Source organism: Quercus lobata, chromosome 5, assembly GCF_001633185.2.
Source record: "Quercus lobata isolate SW786 chromosome 5, ValleyOak3.0 Primary Assembly, whole genome shotgun sequence".
NCBI lineage: Eukaryota > Viridiplantae > Streptophyta > Magnoliopsida > Fagales > Fagaceae > Quercus > Quercus lobata.
Window position 1 is genome coordinate 82,186,590 of NC_044908.1, and position 20,027 is coordinate 82,206,616.

The window sequence follows — 20,027 nt, forward strand, 5'->3', positions numbered from 1 at the left end:
TGACCACCACATTTCTAACAAAACATATAGGTGAAATGGCATTGGACTAGATGGCTATTAGTTTTTATAGCAACACCTCCATTTATCTCTTTTAATTTTCCTTAAAGATTAAGGTAAGTGGCTCAAAAAAAATTATTTATTATTTTTTTAAAAGTCAAGTACAAAAAGTATAATGTTTTCAATGATTATGGGGAAAAAACGTTTTATATATATATATATATATATATATATATATAAAGTTATGAGCTCTATGATTTCTGTGTGGGGACGACTCTCATTTAGGTAGTTATTGGCCACCATAGTCATATGCTGGATTTTATTTAGGATCTCCTGTTCTGATAGACCATCTATGTTCCATTCATAGAGTTTACCAGAGGATACAGAGAATTGGTTGCTGACATTCCTTTCCTTGAATTGGAGGTCAGGGGGTGTTGGTCTGGGATACCAATTCTTGGTTAAGCTGGTTTGGGTTGGATGGTGAAGTCTTTTCACCTCTAAACCTTGAAACTGGTCTTCTAGTTGTTATATCTCCTTTTCATTTTCTGAGGAGGTTCTGCTACAACTACTAGAGGTTGTATGGATGTCTAAGACAGCAAGTCGGGGATCAATGCTCATTGAAGGGGTGGTTGGTTCCTTCTTGACTAGTTCCTCAAGCTTCTGGGTGACAATTTCTAAGACTATTTTATCCTTAGACCTGAGGCTAGTTTGCCTAGTAACAGGTTGCTTGACTAGGGGTTTCTCTAAAGTTGGGATAGGCTTGGCTTGGTTTCCTGGCTAGAGGATAGCCCTGTTTTCTATCCTTTCTTCCACCTTATTGAGCTGCTTTCCTATAACATGTAGACACTGGTTAGTGTAGTTTTTCTGTTTTATCACCTTTTTGACAAGTTTCTCTTCTCTGGAAGGAAATTTAAAGGGAGTAGCAACTACATCTTCTCCTTTGTGCTTAAAGGTTATGGCTTCTAAAGGAGGGTGACTAGACTGGATAACCTCATTGGTTTTCTTGGTCTAGTTGGTTTTGGTGAGAACACAAGATTTCTTGTGCCACTCAAAATGGTTCTCAAAATATTCAAAGAAAGGGACATTGCTGGATATCTCTTTCATGAATTCTTGCCATTTTTCTAACACCTCAACCTTTTGTTTCTTGTTGTGGTTGGCTTTATAAGCTTCTCTTTTGACTCTATTTCTTTCAGAATCAAGTTCCTTTCCTAAGGCTATTAGGTCAGGGGTATATATATAAGCTTAGTAGTTAGGAACAAAAATTGAATGACATTCAAACTTTAAGAACAAAACACCATTTTAGCATAATATATGTGTAATTGTTTTTAATAGGTGCTTAAGAGTATTCACATTTGGAGTGCTAAAAACTTAGCATTTAATGCCCCAAAAAGCTAAAAATGTTTTGGCTAAATTTTGCTCAAACATGTGTTTATGGTGTTTAAATATTGAAATACCTCCTAATTTTAGCTGGCTACTGGTTGGTTCTTAAGGTGAAGAGCTTTACCTTTAAGGGGGAGCCTTTTAGATTTAGTATTTGGTATTTTTTGGTGTTTGGAATTTCACTAATGTATTTGGTGCTCAATCACCAAAAATGCTATATTACAATTCCAAACACCAAAAAAATAGCATTTGCCCCCCAAAAAAGGTGCCAAATATATTTAGATTTAGTATATGGGATGAAGCAAGGTCTTTCGGTGTTTGGATGGCTAATATAGCATTTTTGGTGATTGAGCACTCCCAATGTGAATACTCTAATTATATACATTATAATATTATTATTTATGCAAAACTGTTCGATCAATATTGCATGTGTTTGTGACTAACTAAGGATATTCCTATCATATATGAGTTATATCTTTATGAAAGTTCAAATAGTGTGTAAAACACTTATGAACGTTTAGACTTCCAAATTAAAAATTACCAACACAAGCTTAAAATCAAAAAATGTATGTGCGGAATATGAAAATAATATAAAATAGAATTGGTAAAACAATCTAAACCGAAATTAATCATAACCACAGTAGTAATTAAAAGGAAAAGATTAAGGGAAGAGAGATGCAAACACAAAGACAACACAACGATGTGTTATTGAAGAGAAAACCAAAGTCCTCAGCGAAAAACCTCTCCACCGCCCTCCAAACGGTCCATAATCCACTAGAGAATAAAGTTGGGATACATGAATAGCAGAAGACCCTCCAAGCCTAATCTACCCAATGCACCTAAGCCTTCCAAGCTTCTTGCTTCAACAGGGTTACGCCAAACCTTGTCTTCTCTAGCTTACTGGATCCCGCAATAACCCATTGCATCAACCAAAATGAATTGGTCCCTTCTGAACTGCTTCCCAAGCACCAAATAACCTCCTTACAGATATGGGTATGGTGAGATAAGGATTTGGCTAGTGTACCTCTCAAGGATGTAACATTGGAGAGGATGAGACTAGAGGAATTTGGAGAATCAAAGGATGAGGATTGTGGATGAGTCAATCTTATTTTTCTTTGGGGTTTCTCTCTCAAAATTCTCTCTAGAATCTCTCTACATTTCGTGGGTATAAGGGTATTTATAGTAGGGTGTATGAGGAATGCGAAAGGTCAGGTTTCTAACAAACAGGGCATTCTGGCGACTCAGCCTCGCGATTGGAACGAGTCGTGAGTTTGAGTCGCGAGCTAACTGCCTGTCCAGACTAGAAGTTTTGTCCTGTAGTGCAATAGTGGGTGTGACCCTTCAGCTCCCCTTGCATGCTTCACACGTGTGTCACCTTTGGCGACTCGCCAGTTGCGAGATCCAGTCGCGAGGCTCTTCTTGAGTGCACACTCTTGAACTTTTCTTTACACTCTTGAACTTTTCTTTACACTCTCTCACACACTACCCTTACATGATTCCCACCTAAATACAGAGTTTCTAAATGCTGAATTACAAGTATATTTGGTACAGAATAAAGCCAACAAAATGATTGAATAAATTCAACCTTACAATCTCCCCTTTTGGCTATTTCGTGACAAAACCCTAAAATAAACTCTAGACTTAACATGTGAGTTAGGAACAGTTAAACAAAACTCACTCACACTTAACCCTAGAATCTGTGAAGCTCTTGAACCATATGAACAAGTATTTCCTAAAAAACAACAACACGAGACGATCATTGTAAGTAGAAATCTTGAAATGCATATGGAGCAAGCACAATGCGATCAAGCAATATAGATTAAAGCAATAAAGCATGACTTGACCAAAAACGAACAATCACTATAAATACTTATTCTTATACCGTACCATACAAGTATCACATTAGATTGGTTTAACAATAAATATAAAAAATATCATTTTCAATACAGGGAAAAAAAAGTTTCTAAATAATTACATATAACGAAGAAAAACTCCTATCAAAATAAAATTACTATCTCTAAAAATAAATAATAGATAATATTTTTTGAAATTTTTTTGAAAGATAGGGTAGTTGCAATTTTTCTTTAGTGGAATATTTATAATATATTTTTTGAAAAAAGAATATTTACAATTTGAAACTATAACCCCTTATCTATATCTATTAAAATTTAGGCACTTTCACATTTCCTTAATCCTTTTGTATAGTTGGCAAAATTTTAAACATAAATAAATACCTCTCATCCAACTATTTAAACTTCAAAAAAACAAAAACAAAAACAAAAACATCTCTCTTTCTCTTTAAGAAAGAGTCGTCCTTCCTTTCAAGGGAATTCTCTTAATTCTCTACCTCCTTTTTTTTTCATTTATTGCTCATTTGATTTTGATTGTTGTGCGAGATTTTGATTTATTTGTTAAGAAAATTGTAGGAAAAAAAATTTGGAATAAAATGAACAAGGGATGACACAATTTTCTTATCTTATTTGTTTTTGTTTTTATCCTTGTAATTGCCATTAGAAGCAATTATTTGTTGTATTTATCCATTTTATGAGTAAAGGCACATATGTCAAATCGGTTTTTTTTTTTTTTTTTTTTTTTTTCATTTTCTTTGGCATTCTTTTTGTAATTTTTTAAATGTGACCTATAGAATTTCAACTAAAAATAGTGTAATTATTTACTTTATTTTATACAAATTGGTTTGTCCATGAAAGACATGGAAATTAGAGGGTCATGGGGGGGGGGGGATTCTCATGAAAAACAAGGTCATTAGTAAGATTTTATTGTTTGAATCTCTATGATTAATATTTGCTTAAATTTTTATTTACTTACAAATTTTTTTGACCTCAGATGTCCATCCTAATTAAATTGCTAGTTTTTCATTATTGGATATTCTTTGATTGGCAAGCCTCTAAAATTTATGACATTAGAAGAGATGAATGAATAAAAAATTATAATACTAAATTCAAATTTTTTTTTTTTAAAAAAAAAAGCTTGTAATACTGATTTATCTTTTGCGTATATATATACTTTCTTTTTTGTTGTTATTTTGGGTTAATAATCATCATGATGTGCAACATTAAAAATGACTTTGTATGTGCCAATAAGTGAACCATACCAACCGCACAATAATAAAATAAACCACCAATCATTATTTTCTATTTTAATATATTCCCTGGCCTTTTGCTTTGAAGATGCCATGAAAACGAGTTTCAAGCATCTCTATCTTTTTGAGCATTTCGTGTCGAGCGGGAATTGAAGTGTGAAATGCGGACATTGTCTTGTGCTTATTGTGGGCCGTACGTTGTGGCAAAAGCTTGGCTTGGATCAAGTTTCGTAGAAATTTTGAGTCTAGACTCTTTGTTGACCGACTTGTAAAAGAAACTTAAGTTGCAATAAAATATAAGAAAGAATAAAAAAAGCAAAGTCTAGACTCTTTGTTGACTGACTGGTAAAAGAAACTTAAGTTGCAATAAAATATAAGAAAGAATAAAAAAAGCAATCTGGTTTCAAAAGGAAATGCCTCTTTGGAAATTAGAAAAAAATAGGTTATCATCCAGTGAGATACGGAATTTTCAAAACTATTAATTATGACCAGAAATAGAATTTGTGCAATTAAAAAAAAAATTATGATGGATACCTTTTGTGCCATAATTTAACAGAGATCATATAAGAGATTGATATTTTTGTTGTTACATTTAATCTTTGTTCTATTCCTAATCAAACTATAAGCGCTGGCAGTCCTAGCTTTCTCTAGAATCTATGATTTCATTCCGAAAGACTGGATATATTTTTGTTTGCAAAAGCCAACATCAATTTTTTTAAAAGCTGTTTCTAAAAATTAAAAAAAAAAAAAAAAAATCTTTTCAAAACAATAACTTAGACTAGTAACAGAATTGTTCCATTACAATTATGATTTGACATTTAAAACTTCTAAGAAGGGTCATAAATCGGATTTGTTTTTTGCAATTTAACACCATTTTGCTAACAATTTCGTTAGTTAGCATGTTTCCGAAATTATTTATGAAATTACCATCTCGAGCCTTTTAGACTCGAGTTTACTGTAGCAACTTGAGTCTCACAGACTCGAGTTTTATGTGTTGGCAACACTAATGTGAAATTTTAAACCACGTGGAATTCGAGTCTTAAAAACTCACATGCTTGCATCTTCTAAAAAGAACACATCACTTAGGTTATTGGTCGCTAATGGCATGTTTGGTTCACTGCATGAAAATTATATTAGGAGAATAGAAGATATTGTAATGAAATAACTTGAGAAAATTACATTTTACCTCCTTAAACTATATCTCATGTTACACTTACCCCATAAACTATGAGAATAATACACGCTTAACTCTCCTAAAATATTATCTCCTGCACACTTTGCACCCCACCTTTAGTTAGCCGTTAATTTAGATGAAAAATCATGAAATTTAGAGTCATGTAACTTTGCACATGACATCTACAACAAAATGTATTTTTAGTGACGAAAAAAATCGTTACTAAAAGTCTAGTTTTTCGTCACTAAGGACCTTTAGTGACGAAATTGGACTTTTAGTGACGAAACTCATTTTGTCGCTAAAACCCCATCACTAAAAGTCCTGGCGACGAAAAATTTGACACTAAAAGTCTGATTTGATTTTTTTTTTTTTTTAAACTTTTAGCGGAGAAAATGTTTCGTCGCTAAATGGTTCCTCGCTAAAAGCACTATTCAATGACAAAAATATTTAGTAACTAAAAATACTTTAATTTATTAAATCATATTTAGTGACGAATAATTTTGTCACTAAAACTATGTTCGGGTACATATAGTGACGAAAAAGTTCGTCAATAAAACTATTTTTAAGAAAATCCAGACATATATAGCGACTAAAATTTTCGTCACTAAAACCATTTCTTACAAAATTTTGCTACATTTAGCGACAAAATATTTTGTCACTAAAACAATTTTTTGTCGCTATATTTGTGACGAAAAAATTCATCGCTAAAACTTATTTTCTGTTTTTATTTTCTTCATGGCTTTGATATTAACCTGTAACATGTCATTACATTATTAAAACCTCACAATTGAATAACACATTTATTTCAACAATACATTTATAAAAAAAGATCCATACATTCCATAAGTAAAAAATAAAACAAGTATCCAATTCAAACTCCTTCTATATAATAATTGTTTGCAATACATACAATAACTTAAGATGTTTTATAACAATACAAAAAGGGTAGCATAATATAATTAGAGCTAATAGAAGATGTCCTCATATGTCTTCAAGTAATGCCAAAAGTAAATCCCCTAAAAGCCACCAATAAGCAATCTGCACAAATATAAAGACAATACTACATTAAAATCGTAAAGTAAAAACATTAACTATGTTATAAGAAATATTTCTAACAATGCATTAAGAGTAGCCACACCAATAAATTAAAATCACAACTCCTAATGTATAAGTTGTAGAAAGCAAATATAGATTTTCAAGTGTAATATAATACAATTAGTTTCAAATAATGCATCAAAAAAAGTAATCACACCATATAGTGTGAGTCAATTACTAAAATAAAGTACTAACCAAAAAGTATTTTAACTTGAAGTTGAACCACCCCCATAGGTAAGAGCATCATCATAACCCTTGCTTCTCAAAAAGTCAATAATATTCTTTTGGACCTCTTCTTGCTTAGCTCGTGCCTCTTGGTCCCTAGCTTGCTCCTCTTGGTCCTTAGCTCGCTCCTCTTGGTCCCTAACTTTTGCCTCTTTGAGCTCAATTATCTCATTTTATAACCGTTGGATATACTCCACCGAGGAATTAGTTACTAGAGAAGAGGAAGGCCTCATGCCAAGTCCTTTTACAATACCAGGCTTCTTCTTAAAAACCAAGTTTGAGATCTCCTCTTGTGTAAAGGGAATTGCATTAGGATTTTGACAATGATTCGCTTGCATTTTGAGAATATTTTCCTATCATTTGAAAGAGAGAAAGAAACAAGCAATCACAACATTAATACTACATATGTTATAGCTTTACAAACATGATAGGGATGGAATGATAAACATACATATGTCGCTCCATCCTCATGGTGTATCCACATATTTGTATTTGAATTGAAATGAACATCTTTGAAGATTTTTGCCAATTCAGGAGCTTGACCGTCATTATTACTTGTCTAATTAATTAACATTCAAGTGTTAGATAGATATATTTAATTAATCACAACATGCAATATACTAAGATTTAAGAAAATGAAAAAACACACACCTCATCATCAACCCTAATAGTAAGTGCCTTTGTCCCGCATCTATGTTTGCCTGAATTTTTCTTCCTATTTTCAGAGTTCTTTCTTGATTTTTTCTAATAAACAACATTTAAGATATTTATTAGATCATGAATAAAACAATATACATTTATCAAATCCAGGATAGTCACATATTGTCCACAACAAAGTTGCACGCATATAAAAATGCTCTTTATTATAAGTATCATAAGTTTCTACACCTTCTTCTCACAACTCCTTCAACTCGTCAACTAATGGTTTCTAGTAAATATCAATCTCATTTCCCGGCTAATGAGGACCAGGAATAAGCAAGGACAACATAAAATATGGCTCCTTAATAACCAACCAAGGCGGTAGGTTATAAGGGATAAGTATGACAGACCACATACTATACTTATTGTTCATATTCCTAAAATGGTTAAATCTATCTATAGCCAACCCCAGCCTTACATTGTGAGGCTCGAGGGCAAAATTAGGATGTTGTAAATCAAACTTCTTCCACTCCTCACTATCAGCCAAATGCCTCATTATCCCATCGTCCACATGTTTGTCTATATACCATCTCATGTCCTTAACTTTTTGGTTTGACATGTACAACCTCCTTAGTCTCAGTGTTAACAGGAAGTAACGCAATACCTTATGAGGAATCATCTTACCTTGGACACATGTATCCTTGTACCTAGGCACCTCACACACCGGACATTTATCAAGGTTTTCATTTTCCTTCCAAAATAGTACACAATCATTTTTGCATGCATCTATATGCTCGTATGACATGCCCAAGTCACGTAATATCTTCTTTGCTTCATAAGCTGACCTTGGAACCAAGTTACCTTTCGATAAAACCTTTGTCAGCAGTTCTGGGATCATATCAAGTCCTTTATTACTCAAGTTAGTCATTACCTTTATATTCAACATCTCAATAACAAACTTCAAGATACTATAATCAGTGCAATTCAGATACAACTCACGCTTTGCATCTTCCTCAAGTTTATCAAAATGACGCACTTCCTTATCTTTGGTTGCATTTCTTGGTTCCCCTCTAATTTGGTCACCTACCAAGGCATCGATACCATCCATATGATCACCATCCGACATTTCATTATCATAAATGTTCTCATTCAATACATGAGGTTCTCCATGATTATACCAATTAATGTAAGATTGTATAATCCCACGATGAAGCAAATGGATACGCAGAGTATGAGGAGATTGTCGATAGCAATTCACACAATGAATACACAGGTATGAAATATTACCACTCAAGTCCACAACCGCTTTTGCAAAATTAATAAATACATTGACCCCTTCAATATATGGATGACTTAATCTGCCATCAGGTGTCTTACCCATTGTCATACAACTTTTATCCATGTTTGACTACAATTACAAGATGAATGCTACTTTAGTAAAATAAGGACAACTCATGCATAATGTATTCTAACATCTAAGTCTATAAGCTACATAGATAAAGTTCTATCCCATTCATGAATGCACAAGTCTATATTAATACTTAAACAAATATACATTGCACACACAAATATACACTCCCAGTATGAATTTAAACCACCTTATAACACTATGCAAGCCACCTGCTTGCTCCAACACAACAGCCCACAACAAAACCAATCATAAACATCACAAGTATTGAAATCAATTAAAATACTATTTATCACATCTAATCAACAAGGTCCATTCATATTTGCAAGAAACTAAAAACACTTCCAATATGAATTTAAATCACCTTATAACACCATGCAAGCCACCCGTTTGCTCCAACACAACAACCCACTACAAAACCAATCACAAATATCCCAACTATAATGCTTACAAGTATTGACATCAAGTAAATACTATTCATCACATCTAATCAAGCATAGTCATTCACATTTGCAAGAAATGAAAAACACTCTTAATATTAGTTTAAATCACCTTATAACACCATGCAAGCCACCCGCTTGTTCCAACACAACAACCCACCACAAATCCAATTTCCAACATCACAAGTATAGAGTTTTACAAGTGTTTAAATCAAATAACATATTATTCATCACATCTAATTAATAATACTCATTCACATTTGCAAGAATTGAAAAACACTCCCAATATGTATTTAAACCACCTTATAACACCATGCAAGCCACCCGCTTACTCCAACACAACAACCCATCATAAAACCAATTTCTAACATCACAAGTATAGAGTTTTACAAGTATTTAAATCAAATAAAATACTATTCATCACATCTAATCAACAATATTCATTCACATTTGCAAGAATTGAAAAACACTCTTAATATGTATTTAAACCACCTTATAACACCATGCAAGCCACCTGCTTGCTCCAACACAACATACCACTACAAATCCAATTTCCAACATCACAAGTATAGAGTTTTATAAGGTTTTTAACTAAAATTTACTTACTTTACTCAAAATAAGCTTACAACTTTCAGAAAAAATCTGAAGTTATCGCAAACAATGTGTATTTAGCCTGCAAAAGAAAAGTTAAATTTATAAGTATTTCAGTCTTGAAAATGATCCTCTCATAAATTACTACGCAAACTCATAGCTTACACATGTAATATAGTAGTCATCCAAATTTCTCATCCTACAAGAATATGACACCAACATGCTCAATTAAACTAAACTTAGATAAACCAAATTTATTACCATTCAACTTCTTCAACTATAATTTCAACATCCAACCCCTGTAGCCAAGTCCAACCTAGATTTCAAACAAACCCACCTCCCCAATTTCACAAATTGTAGAGCAGAGCTCCTAAATATATATATATATATATATATATATAAATTACAAACTAAATTCACTTTTCAAATTCCTTTTACCATAGAACAATGGAGAAAAAATATAAACAAACCAAAATAAAAAATGGAGAAAAATAAGCAACATAGGCAAACCTTGAAAAAATCAGGCAAAGTGAAATAAAAAAAGATCATACATACAAACAAAGGTATTAGGATGTTGAAGATTATAACAAGTGGGTATCTAAAATATGTTAAAAAAAATGAAAATCAAACAAACAAAGATGACAAAGATGTAAGTGGGAATGCAATATTAAAGAACAAGGGAAGAACTTACAGAGGAGTGGGAATGCGAAGGGTCGTCGGTAGGGAATGCAAAGGGTCGCTAGTAGGAGGTGAAGGATCGGCGAAGAGGAAGAGTCATTGGACGAGATCGACGGCGAGATCGATGGCAAGATCGACGGCAAAAAGGACGGCGAGATCGCCGGCGATGGAATGGAGATATCTGCAATGGAATGGGGAATAGAGCTTATCGCTGACGGAATGGAGCTTATCAACGATGGAATGGAGATATTGGATAGAATAGAGATATTGGCGACGGAATAGAGCTTATCGGCGACGGTTGGCTTCAGCGTCGATTGGCTTATTGGCTTCGACGACGGTGGCTTGAAGGGTTGGAGCCTTGTGTAACGATGAAGACGGTGTGGGTGTTTAGACTTTGGGTGTGAAATGAAATGAGGAGAAAGTGATATAAAAGGTTATTTATAATCAGGCCTTTAGTGATGCAATATTTCCGTCGCTATTGCTTCCTCTTTGTCGCAAAAGGTATTAGCTTTTAAGTTTTTAGCGATGAAAGTCAATTTCGTCACTAAAAACCTAGATTTTGTACAGATTTTTAGAGACGAAATTCATTTTTCGTTGCTATAGCATACTTTTAGTGACGAAATATGATTTCATCGCTAAAACAATGAACTGTAAAACTATTATTATTTTTAGTGACGACTATTTTTTGTTGCTAATTCTTATTTACAGCGACGAAAGGATTTTCATCACTAATACTATCCATGGCAATACCTACAGTGACGAAATATTTCGTCACTAAAAATTTCAACTTTTAGTGACAAAATATTTCGTTACTATAGATTAATTAAGCTCGGGCCAAAGTTTCCCTCCGTTGGCGCCCCTTTTTCAGATCACAATAGCGACAAAAATTATTTTTCGTCACTAAATGTTTTAATTTTTTTCATTATTAGGGACGAAATTCATATTTCGTCGCTAAAGCTGTATTTTTAGCGACGAAAAATATTTCCTCACTAATTTTCGTCACTAAAAATACATTTTTTTATAGTGTCCACACTAATTAAAAAAAGACTGAATTTCCCTCATTTTAATTTCTATAAAAATCACAAGATCTTCACGTATTCTCTTTTGAAATTCACTCCCCTCAAGTATAATATTTTGTTCCTCTCCTTCTTTCACTTGCTCTATCCCAAATCAATTTCTCACCAAAAGATGCAGCAAAATGGTGCCACACATAACACAATACAACATTAGTCAAAAAACAATTGTCCATATATACAAGCAATATTCGGCAAAAATGGGGATTTGCCCCTTTTTAGCAAACATTCTAGCAGAATGCCCTTGTTCTGAAATTATTTATGTCCATGCTCCTACTTTGAAACTCGATTTTAATAAAATCGAGTTTCAATGTGAAACTTAATTGATATCTATAAAATCGAGTTTCTTAGAAAACTTTTAAGTGGAACTTGAGTTCCACAAACTCAAGTTCCACCCTTTTTTATTTATTTTATTTTATTTTTTAAGTTTTTGAATTTACATATAATTTGATTTTTTGAAAATCGAGTTTTAAAAAAAGAGACATGGACCTAAATAGTGTCAGAAAATGGGCATTTTGCTGAAATGTTTGCTAAAAAGGGCAAATCTCCATTTTTGCCAGCAATACTCTTACTCTGTCCCAGACCAATTGAACACATTATTCCAGCCTACAATTAACTTTGTCAACAGAAGTTAATTATAAATCTACCCAAAAAATTTCACTACTAAATACAACGTATGAAATTCGTTGCATAGCCAGCTACACCATGCAATGTAAATAGTTATCACTCAATATACTGAAATAACATCATTTTAGATAGATTACCAATGGTTCATGTTTTTCAATTTGGCATAATTTCGGTCATAGGGATTTTTTGGGGCTATGATTGAGAGGAGGTGAGAATAGCAATTCTCAATTAAAGAATAGTTTTGTTGTTGTTGTTGTTGTTGTTGTAAAGAATACTTATTCTTTTTTATTCCTATGTAGATGTAATAATTAATCCGTATAATAAATATGCAACTAAATGACAGTATTACTATTATACATGAATAACTGTTTCATTTAAGTGTGTCTATCAAACTGCACTAATTGCACGGCTACATCTATACCGATCAAAACTGCCCGTAAAATTGAGTAGCCGCACCGCACTGCAAGTGATAGTGAACTGCACCACACTGCACTATATAGTGCAGTGTGCGGTTTTACGATAAGAAATCTGCACAAAATTACACCGCACCACACCCATATATATTTATTTATTTTATATTAAACATATATTAATAATTTAACAATATATGAAATAAATGGCCAATCCAACCATAGTGCTCTCCAGTTTCACATTAAAAACAATTTCATTTTGGTTAAATACAAATTCAAAAGTTCAAAATCACTTCTCCATTTCACGCTCTCACTCTCACTCTCACAAAGTCAAAAGTTCAATATATATATATATATATATATATTTTTTTTTTTTTTCGTTTTAAATATATTTATATTATTTTAACTGTGAACTATAGAATTTCAACTCAAAATAGTGTAATTATTTACTTTATCTTTTGCGTGTGTGTATATATATACTTTTCTTGTGGATATTATTTTGGATTAATAATAATCATGCTGCGCATCATTTAAAAAGACTTTGTATGTGCCAAGTGAACCATACCAAGCACACAAAAATAAAATAAACCACCGATCATTATTTTCTATTTTAATATTTTCCCAGCTGGCCTTTTGCTTTGAAGATGCCATGAAGAAGAGGTTCATGCATCTCTTTTTGGCCATTTCGTGTTGAGCGTGAAGTGTGAAATGCGGACATTGTTTTGTGCTTGTGGGCCCTAGGGGCAAAAGCTTGGCTAGACTCTTAACAAGTGTTTGGATAGGAATTATTATTGTGTCTGGCGTTTGGTTTTTTTTTTCTTTAATAAGCTTTTCAGCTTTTAGAGACAAGTTTTACTGTTTATATATGTTCATTACTGTTCACCATTGTTCATAGGACCACAACCACTTTATTCAAAAAAAAAAAAATATTAAAAATGGGACCCACAGTACTATTCACATATTTAAAAATTATTTTGCTACAGTTTTTTTCAGTTTTCAATTTTCAATTTCAACAAAAATAAGTTATATCCAAACAGACCCTTAAAGTGTTCACATAATTTTTCATTTTTAATGCTTTATTAAGTTTTCAGGAGGAAGACTGCTTTATTCACATAATTAAAAGAAACTTAAGTTGCAAATGAAATATAAGAAAGAATAAAAAATTCAATCTGGTTTCAAAAGGAAATGCTTCTTGGAAATTTTTTTTTTTAAAAAAAAAAAAATTATCATCCAGTGAGATACGGAATCTTCAAAACTATTAATTATGACCAGAAATAGAATTTGTGTAATAAAAAGAAAATGATGGATACCTTTTGTGCCATAATTTAATAGAGATCACATAGAGCATCCTCATCTGGATTTCATATCTCATCTTATTTTACCATCCAAAAAACCTACTTTATCAATTATACCATATCATTTTACAATACACCCAACATCTCAACTTTTATTTTCCTATTCTACTCATTAAAATAATATTTCTACACAATAAAATAATATATCCCACAATTACCATCATTTACAATAAAACAAATTATTTATTCTTTCTCTCTCTTTATTTTTGTTCAACAACCACAATCACCACCACCGCCACCACCACCAGCAACCCATAATCCACCGTCAACACCAAAAAAAAAAAAAAAACCCAAGCAGCAAACCCACGCCACCACCCACTGACCCAAAACCCACTCCGATGGAGCCATAGACACCCACCCCACCATCGGCCCACCAGCCAAAACTACTTCCACCACCTCCCCTGTCGGCCCACCAGCCACAACCACAAACCCCAGTAGCTGAACCAAAAAAAAAAAAAACACAATCCAATAGCAACACAGCACAGCCAAATCCAGTCAAATCAAAATCCAAAATCAAAATCAAAATCCAAAATCAAAATTAAAATCCAAAATCCAAAATTCAAAATCAAACCCATCTGTTCTCACCAAACCCAAACCCATCTGTTCTCATCGGCAGCGATGGCGAGAGAGAGAGGGTCGCCCGTCGCCGTTTGAATTCATCCCAAACCCGTCATCATCATCATCATCTTCGACCCAAACGCCAAACGCCAAACACCGCCCAAATGCCAACCCAAACACCACCCAAATGCCACCCAAATTTGACCCAAACGCCGAAAACCCACGACCTCCACGCCTCCACCACAACTTTTCTGATCGAGCCTCCATGCCGTTGCCTCCATTCCGTTGAAGAAGAGAGAGCAGGAAGAAGAGAAAGTAGAAAGAAAGAGAGAGAAGGAAGAGAGAGAAAAGAAAGAGAAAAAATGAGTGAGGAGAGAGAAATTATCCGGTTAAAATGAGAGAGAAGAGAGAAATCAGAGTATTAATTTTTTTTTTTTTTTTATACCATTCAGCTGCAGTACCATCTTACATTTGAGATGGTACTGTAGCTAAATCTCAAAAACAATTTGGCATATACGATATGGCCTTCCCATTGTTGAGCAGTTTTGGGGCTTAAATGTCAAATGTTCCTAACATTTGGCATATACAAGCTCCACTGCTGATGCGAACATTTGACATATACAAGCTCCACTGTTGATGCTTTAAGAGATTGATATTTTTGTTGTTCCATTTAATCTTTGTTCTATTCCTAGCGCAGTCCCAGCTTTCTCTAGAATCTATGACTTCATGCCGAAAGATTGGATATATATTAGTTTGCAAAAGCCAACATAGTTTTTTTTTTTAAAGCTGTCTCTAAAAATTAAAAAAAAAAAAAAAAATTAAAAGCAATAACTTAGACTAGAAACAGAATTGTTCCATCACAATTATGATTTGACATTTGAAACTTCTTAGAAGGGTCATAATCGGATTTAAAAAAAAAAAAAAAAAAATTTTGAGAGATAAAAAAAAGCAATAATGATTTAGACTAGTAAAAGCAATAACTTAGACTAGTAACAGAATTGTTCCATCACAATTATGATTTAGACTAGTAACAGAATTGTTCCATCACAATTATGATTTGACATTTGAAACTTCTGAGAAGGGTCATAAATTGGATTTGTTTTGCAATTTAACACCATTTTATTAATAATTTCATTAGTTAGCATATTTCTGAAATTATTTATGAAACTTGTATCTTGAGTTTCTTAGACTTAAGTTTTATTTACCGACAACACTGATGTAAAATTTTAATCTACGTGGTCCGTTCCGGGAGAGGTGGATGGAGATGTGAAAGTTAGAAAATCATAGGTTCTATTTAATCTATATGCTCTGTCCCTCTTTTAACCGAATCAGTACCTCGAGTAGAATGTGATTAAAATAAAAAAACTATGACGTAGGCTGTTTTGGTGGCGTCAGGGCAAATTCATTAATGAAAATAGACGGAAGGATCTCATTAGCAATTACTACAAACTTAAAAGACGAAATTGATAATAATTGAGAGTATAGGTATCAAATAATAAAAACTGTCTAAAATGAACTTTTAATCTATTTTTAATGTGTTCCCACTTAGGCACCTATAAATGCTTCTCCCACGTCGCCAGGAGTTTAATACCGCGAATGATAACTGAAACCTCCACAGAAAGTTGAAGTTCTCATATAGCTTTGCTCAAGTTCCATTCTCTTCCATCAAAAAAAAAAAAAAAAAAAAAAAAATTCCATTCTCTTTTAGTACTCCATTTTCCATAAACAAGCTATTGGTTGTGAGTTTCTAATGGCTTCCTTCAGCACTCAAAAAGCCAGTATATCCTTGTCTTTCTCATCTTCTTCTTCTATGTCTGGAAGGAAATATGAAGTTTTTCTCAGTTTTTATGGTGAGGACACCCGAAAGAATTTTACAGATCATCTATATACTACTTTGATACGAAAAGGCATTATTGTTTATAGAGATAATGAAAAACTCGAGGACGGAAAGCCCATTGCTTCAGGGCTCATGAAAGCAATAGAAGAATCTCAATATGCAATTATTATTCTCTCAAAAAACTATGCTTTTTCAAAGTGGTGTTTGAACGAACTTGTCAAAATTCTTGAATGTATGAAAGAGAAGGGGTTGAAAGTTCGGCCTATTTTCTACCATGTAAATCCCTCAGATGTTGGGAATCAGAGGGAGAGTTTTGAGAAAGCATTTCTCAAGCATGAGGAAGATGGCAAGGTTTGCGAAGAACAGATAAAAGAGTGGAGATCTGCACTGAAAGAAGTGAGCAAGATCCGCGGAAGGCATTTAGTGGATAGGTAAGATTCTACCTTTTCTTCTCGTCATATCATCAATGATTTGGATAACTTTTGAATTGGTATCTCTCTTGCTCTCTAGTTTATGTACTGGTATGATTTTTTTATTTGTTTTGTTTGATAGAACTCTGTGTTCTGTGGCTGAGAATTGAGATGTTTCCATAGCTAACTTTTAACTTTAAGTTGCTTTTTTCCTTAAAAAAAAAAAAAAAAAAAAGGTTGTTTTAATTAACAATCGCAAATTGCAATTTACTCACATGTGATTTGACTGAAATTTAAGTTGCCTACTTATAGTTTAAAATTTGACATTTTACTTACGTGAGGTTAGTTAAGTTAAATTTTCTTAACTCATCTCTGTTAAAAACATGGCTAAATATGTGATTTTGCTTCACTTTTATGTTTTTCTCCTCCAAAAACACAAAAAACTTAAATATACAAGATCGAATAAAATAAAAAAGAATCTAGGTAGGCAACTTAAATTTCAGTCAACTTTAGGTAGATAAAATGTTAAATTTTAAACTACAAGTAGAAAATTTAAATTTTGACCAAACCACATGAATGTAAGTTGTAATTTTCCCAATTAACAAAGAAATCCATATAGGGTTGTATAAGCTCAAATAGGGCATTCCATTAGAAATGTCTAGTTTTTATTTTATATCCCTCATGCCCCATTATATTCTTTTGAATAATTAAAAAAATATAAAAACTTTAAGTTGCTTCTTTAACTAAAAAAATATATTACAATAGATGATAAATAATAGTGTGATTGAGTTTAATATCATATAATAATATATAATGCTTATCAAAAATCAAAACTCTTAAAAAAATGCTTATAAAAAATCTTATAATATACATTAATGTTGTTTATAATTATTTATTTATATTTGGTATTTTTAAGAAATCGTATACATTGGGTAGTAAATGGGCTGAGGTATAGAATATCTTGCATATTATATATTTATGTATGATAATTGTAAGTGTTTTTTAAGATAAAGAAAATCAATTGTTTAATTTTTTTTTTCTTCTTTTTGTTAAATCTAAACAGTGTTTACACGTTTTTTTTTTTCACGATTTTCTTTCATATAAATTTGTTATATGATTAATTTATAAAAAAAAATCTTAACTACTGCTAAATCTTCTGTTCCAATTATGTTCGACCCCTAAAAAAAGACTTAAAAAATGTGAAAGAGAGATAATTAGAAAACTTAGTTCATAATCAGTCATAAATTATCTAAATACAATAAAAGAACATCATATACAACTTTATAGAGTTAAAAGTTAATTCATTCAAGTGGCAAAGCCAAGATATTTGTCATGGAGGGGCCACGCTAAATATAATATAATATATATATATATATATATATATCTATATATATAACTTATTATATCCAATTTAAGTTATGTTCATAGAATAAAATTCATCTATTATAATTTCCATGGTGAAATTTTTTCTAAGAAGAAAAAAATTATAGTGAAAATTTTAATATTTAGGGGCAGCAAAATTAACCCAAACTAAGTTGCCCACCTAAATCTACCCACTTAAATGAAACCCAAGCCCACCCAAATATTAATTGGGTTAAATGGGTATTAACCCAATTAAACCCAATTAACACTAATTTTTATTGGGTTTTAACTAGGTATCCAATTAGATCTAATTATGATCCAAGTATTATTTCTACAAATTACTCCACTCTAAAATACCCCAAAACCACTAAAAATTATCAAAATACCCCCTAAACCTAAAAAATACCAAAATACTGCCTAAATTTATAAATGACCAAAATAAAATCTAAAAAAGACCAAAATACCCAAATAGCTGAAAATTATCAAAATACCCCCTAAATCTAAAAATGACCAACATATCCTCGAAACCTAAAAATTGACCAAAATACCCCTAAACCTATAAAATGACCGAAATACCCTCAAAACTGAAAAATTGACTAAAATACCCCATAAACCTAAAAAATGACCGAAATACTCTCGAAACTAAAAAATCATCAAAATACCCCCTAAACCTAATAAAATGACTGAAATATCTCCGAAATCTGAAAATTACCAAAATACTCCTTAAATCTAAAAAATGACCGAAATATCCGCGAAACCTAAAAATCACCAAAATATCCCCTAAACCTAAAAATGACCAAAATACTCTCAAAACCTAAAATAACCAAAAACACCCCCTTCAAAGGTTTAGGGGCATTTTCGTCATTTTATAAGTTTGAGGGAATTTTGGTTATTTTAGGCTTCGGGGTGTATTTTGGTCATTTTTTAGATTTCAGGGGTATTTTGGTCATTTTTAGGTTTCGGGGTTATTTTGGCCAATTTTTAGGCTTCGGGGTTATTTGCTCTTTTTTTTTTTTTTTTTTTTTTTTTTTTTTTTTAAGTTTTGGGAGTATTTCGGTCATTTTTTTAGGTTTAGGTGGTATTTGGGTAAATGAGTTTTATGTACTCAACCTAATTACGCCCACCCCAAACCCATACAAATCCACCCATTTGACACCCCTAACATAAGGTTTTTTTCTTGGCTTTTGTAATATAAGATTTTTTTTTTTATTTTTTTTATTTTAAATTCTTATCTCTTTGTGGCTAGCACACTTGTCTCATCAAATTATTGTACCTTTTTTGTTTTTTGTTTTTTTTTTTTTTTTTTTTTTTTTTTATTACAGTCCCGAATCAGTAGATATTGAGGAAATCACAAAAAGCATATTTGATGAATTGAATCGTGAATTATCAGATGATTCTGAGCACCTTGTTGGAATAAACTCACGTGTGAAGGAAATGATGAACTTAGTCAGTACAACGTCAGATGATGTGCGCTTCATTGGGATTTGGGGGATGCCTAGGATTGGTAAAACCACTCTAGCATCTGTCATTTATAACAGAATTTGTCATCAATTTGATTCTAGCAGCTTTATTCGTGACATTAGAGAAACAATTGAAAAAGATAAACAGGGTCTAGTTAATTTACAAAAACAGCTTCTTTCTGAGACCCTAATGTTAAAAGAAGTAAAC

The 20,027-nt window shown here is 32.3% G+C and overlaps 1 protein-coding gene and 1 long non-coding RNA gene across 2 annotated transcripts in view; one reads left to right on the forward strand and one right to left on the reverse strand.

Annotated features, from left to right (window-relative positions):
- The window catches only part of LOC115991293, a 47,891-nt gene that overhangs the window by 14,685 nt on the left and 13,179 nt on the right, over positions 1-20,027 (forward strand). The window lies entirely within an intron of this gene.
- On the reverse strand, positions 6,668-10,840 carry LOC115989197. The gene is made up of 3 exons (XR_004091842.1): positions 10,741-10,840; positions 6,942-7,324; positions 6,668-6,689 (listed from the first exon to the last, which is right to left on the reverse strand). It is a non-coding gene; the product is annotated as an uncharacterized LOC115989197 (long non-coding RNA).